The sequence below is a fragment of the Cebus imitator genome, unplaced genomic scaffold, assembly GCF_001604975.1.
Source record: "Cebus imitator isolate Cc_AM_T3 unplaced genomic scaffold, Cebus_imitator-1.0 Scaffold60, whole genome shotgun sequence".
NCBI lineage: Eukaryota > Metazoa > Chordata > Mammalia > Primates > Cebidae > Cebus > Cebus imitator.
The window spans coordinates 1,243,667-1,248,631 of record NW_016107375.1 but is presented as its reverse complement, the minus strand read 5'-3'; positions in this window follow the sequence as shown (position 1 = coordinate 1,248,631).

Here is a 4,965-nt window from a genome sequence, read left to right as displayed (position 1 = left end):
GGAATTGTTAAAGCAAACTAAATAGGGCCTGAGATGGACTCCATACTTCTATATTTGAGTCCTTATGTACAAACCGCAATCTAACTTAACAGGTAGACAAGATTGAAAACCTAACTTCGGAGTATGCACCTGCAACAATAGCTGAGTCTTCGCCAATCCAGCAGCCACACTCCAACCACTCACACACGTCTGAGTGTTCAAACTGTGTTCAAATAAGGCAAATACTGAGCTGTACCCAGTTGTTTCTGTATCTCATTTCTGAATTCTGTATGTCACTTCATTTTTGTCTATAAATTTTTTCTGACCATGAGGCATCCCTGGAGTCTCTTGAATCTGCTGTGATTCTGGGGGCTGCCTGATCTGTGAATAATTCATTGCTCAATTAAACTCCTTTAAATTTAATCCAGCTGAAGTTTTTCTTTTAACACATGGCAAAAGGACTTTGCAGACACAATTAAGTTATGACCTTAAGGAGATTATCTGGGTGGGCCCAGTATAATCATATGAGCCCTCAAAAACAGAGAACTTTCTTCACCTGGAGTAAGAAAGATTCCAAGAGTGAAAGAAATTCCTCTCACTGCAGCTAGAGGAGGCACGTGGGAAACATGAGAAAGAAAGAGGGCAGCCTTTAGGATTAAAAGCTGGCCTCTGCTGATAGCCAGCAAGGAGACAGGGACCTCAGTCCTACAACCTCAAGGAACTGAATTCAGCCAAAACCCAGAATGAGCATGGAAAAGGATCATTCTCCAGAGCCTCCAGTAAGGACTACAGCCCTACCTACACCTTGATCTCAGGCCCTGGAGACTCTAAGCAGAGAAGCCAGTTGAGCCCCCTTGACCTCTGCCCTGTAGAAACTGTGACATAATGGATTTATACTGTTTTAATCTGCTAAATTTAAGGTAATTTGTTCCAGCAGCAATAGGAAATGTATACACTGATAGTTCATTCTTGAAAATGGGAGTGTAGGCTAAGCACAGTGGCTCACACCTGTAATCCCTGCACTTTGGGAGGCTGAGGTAGGCAGATCGCCTGAGGTCAGGAGTTCAAGACCAGCCTGGCCAACATGGACAAACCCCGTCTGTACTAAAAATACAAAAAAATTAGCTGTGTGTTGTGGTAGTCACCTGTAATCCCAGCTACTCGGGAGGCTGAGGTAAGAGAATTGCTTAAACCTGGGAGTCAGAAGTTGCAACGAGCCAAGATTGCACCATTGCACTCCAGCCTGGGCGACAGAGTGGGACTCTGTCTCAAAAAGAAACAGAAAAGAAAAGAAAATGGAAGTGTATACTTCTGCCTTTCTCTTGGAAAACACAAGATTCTTATACACAGATATCTGAGTGGCTGAGGGTTAATCAGAACTCAGCAGATTTGTGGTGAGATTATAAAATTGACAATTACACAGTATAGAATGGAGGTAGTCCCAGAGGAAGAATATGAGATTGGAAATGAAAAGATCTGGTTTCAAACATCAGTTCCATAATTCCATAACTGTATTTGTGGTCTAGTTAATCTCCTGATCTCAGTTTTCTCATCTGTAAAAGGAGATAAGAATTTTCACCAACTGTGATGGTTAATATTGAGTGTCAACTTGATTGGATTGAAGGATGCAAAGTATTGTTTCTGTGTGTGTCTGTGAGGATGTTGCCAAAGGAGATTAACATTTGAGTCAGTGGGCTGAGAGAGGCAGACCCACCCTCAATCTGGGTGGGCACCGTCTAATCAGCTGCCAGTGCAGCTAGAATAAAGCGGGCAGAAGAACGTGGACAGACTAGACTTGCCGAGTCTTCCAGCCTTCATCTTTTTCCCATGCTGAATGCTTCCTGCCCTCGAACATCAGACTCCAAGCTCTTCAGCCTGTGGACTGTTGGACTTAACACTTGTGATCTGCCAGGGGCTGTCAGGACTTCCGTCACGGACTGAAGGCTGCACTGTCTGCTTTCCTACTTTTGAGGTTTTTAGGACTTGGACTGGCTTCCTTGCTCCTCAGCTTGCATATCATTGTGGGACTTCAACTTGTGACCGTGTGAGTCAATATCTCTTAATAAACTCCCCTTGATACATATATCTATCCTATTAGTTTTGTCCATCCAGAGAACCCTGACTAATACATCAACTGAGCTGCCTGGCTCTTTTATTAGTGTTAACAGTTAATTGGCTTCCACAAAGCCTAGGTTGCAGGCAGGGCTGGGAGGCTAGCTCATCACTGCTCCCACTTCACCTCAAACAGCAGTGCCTGAAAGTTCATTTGAAGACAAGTTATCCTGCTGGGAAACAAGCAGAATAACCACCACCTCTGAAACTCAGACCTAGGTGCCTCCTTTTCCCTGGCTCCCACATCCAGTCGTTCTTCCCATTCTCAGCAACTCTGCCTCCGAAAGAGGCCTCCCTTCCCATAAAGTCCCTGCCTTGGTCAAGCCTGGACCATCATGGTGGTTTCTAACCATTCTCTTCCCTCAACCATGGAACCTGACTGAGACTCAGTTTTCTTATCTGTAAATTTCAAATGCCACCCTCCTCAGGTTGCAGAATGAAATGATAATGATATTCTCTGTGAACCATGGAACACTGATAAAGTATGATATAACAAGATTCAGTCAACAGAGACCCACTTGTCTTAGTTTAAATAGGAAATATGAAGATTTTATGAAACTCAGAGTCTGCCAGGGATCTCATCTCAGCTCCTCTGTTTTCACTGCTCTCCCTTCCCATTCTCTTTCCCCCTCCTTTGCTCCCCAGTTCACGGGGCAGAACCTGGCCACCACATACAATGGATCCTGAGTTGTTTACTTCTCTTCCATCCTAACAGGTCAGACACTGTTATTAGATTCTATATTTTTAAAAGTCTGCTTAAGTCCATTTAGTGCCATTGCATGATTTCAAAGCTTAGCCCATTTTCTGCTGCTGTAACAGAATGCCACAAAGTGGGTAATTCATATTTTTAAAAGAATATTTGGTTCATGGACCTGGAGACTGGGAAGTCCAAGGGCATAGCAGCATCTCCTGGTAAGGGCTTTCATACTGTATAATAACATGGTGGGAAAGCTGAAGGGCAAGTGGGCGCATGTGGAAGAGACTACAAGAGGTGGCCAAGCTTACTTGTATAACAACCCACTCTCATGAAAACGAATTCATTCTTGAGAGAACCAACTTGCTACTAAGATAATGACATTAATCTCTTCTTGAGGACCCAGCCCACATGACCCAATAACCTGTTTAAGGCACTACTTCTTAATATTGCTCCATTGGCAATTAAGTTTCCAATACATGAACTTTTGGGGACACGTTCAAACCATAGTGGAAGCTAATTCCAAACACCTTTTTCTGCACCCGGGGCCCTTTATGATTCAGCTCCCCATCTCTCATCTGCCTCAGCCTCCCTTTTGTACCCTGCCTTCTGCCCACTGAAACCTCTTTTAGTCCCCAAACACCTTCAGCTCTGTGGTGTCCCCCCACTATGGTAGCTTATGCTCCCTCCTTCTGGAGTACCGGCACCTCACCTGTCTGCCTTGTACATTTTTATCCGCCACTCAAGACTAAGTTAAAGTGTTACCTGCTCCATTCTTTGAGCTCCTAAAGCACTGTGTATGTATAACAGTACAGACATGTACACACATGTATATCAAAGTATGTACCTTCTAAACATTAATATGGGTACGCATTAGAACAGTTTTTTAAACAGGTAAAGTCATTACTCATAGAGATGAAAAATGAACATGTGTTAAGGATTTTATCAATTAATGAATCAATAAGAGAACTAGATGTCATAATCATTTCAAGGAGAAATTCTAAAACACAAATTTATAGGAGTTAAGGAACGTTGAAATGAATGTACAAATGGAGGCAAAGGTAGCATATTCCACAGCAGAGGAGAAAAGTCAGTTGAACTTCTGCCAGTTAGGGCAGAATTTGCATGTCTAAAGGCAAGAATTATTTTTCATTGCTATCAGTTATCTATAATTTATCAAGAAGTAAAATAGCTTCCATAGAATCAGAATCAGATAATCCCTAGGGTGTCCTTTAGAGTCTAAATAATACACAGTTTTTTTACAATACTCAACAAATGCTTAAGAGACCCTAGCAGCCTTTCTTAGAAGGTGTTTGGGGACTAAAAGAGGTTTCGGTGGGCTTTTTGGACTAAAACTGGCCAAAAAAAAAAAGAGAATATCAAAAGGCAGGATTGGTTTCATAGTCCCCTAGAGGAGAGCTGCCTTCAATTCTTCCTAAAAGCAGAGTTGGTATCAGAGCTGTCAGGGTTAGGAGGGTGGTTGGGGGTGCTGAGAGGGGAGGAGCTTTGTAAGCACTCCTTTTGTACATGGTCATAACAGCTTTCCATTCATACCTATTTGAATTTCATGAAGCAAATCTGATGTCCTGTCAGGTTTGTTAAAATTAGGTTTTAACCAATGCTTTGATGTGAATATTTGTCCCCTCCAAAACTCATGTTGAAACTTGATTGCCAATGTAATGGTATGGGAGTTGGGGCCTTTAAGAGGTTATTAGGCTATGAGGATTCTACCCTCATGGGTGGGTTTAATGCCTTTATAAAAGAATTTGCAGAAACAGGCTCTCTGGGCTCTTCTGCCCCCTTACTATGTGGGAACAGTGCTTCTCTCTGGAGGATGCAGCCCTCAAGGCATTATCTTGGGCATAGAGACAAGTCCCTTACCAGACACCAAACCTGCCAACACCTTGATATTGGACTTCCCAGTCTCCAGAACTGTGAGTTCTGTTCATTATAAATTACCCAGTCTGTGATATTCTGTTATAGCAGCACAAAAGAACTAAGACCACCAACAAATAAAAAACTAAAAGAGGGCAGAACATAAAAGCAATACATATTTTTGGAAAAGGGGGCCAGGAATAGCTATATACTCCCTTTTATTGTGTCTCACAGTTTTACTTCCAGACACACATCTTCTTTGTGAAAGTGCATGTGCCCATACCTCAGAGGGCTGAGACTTGCTA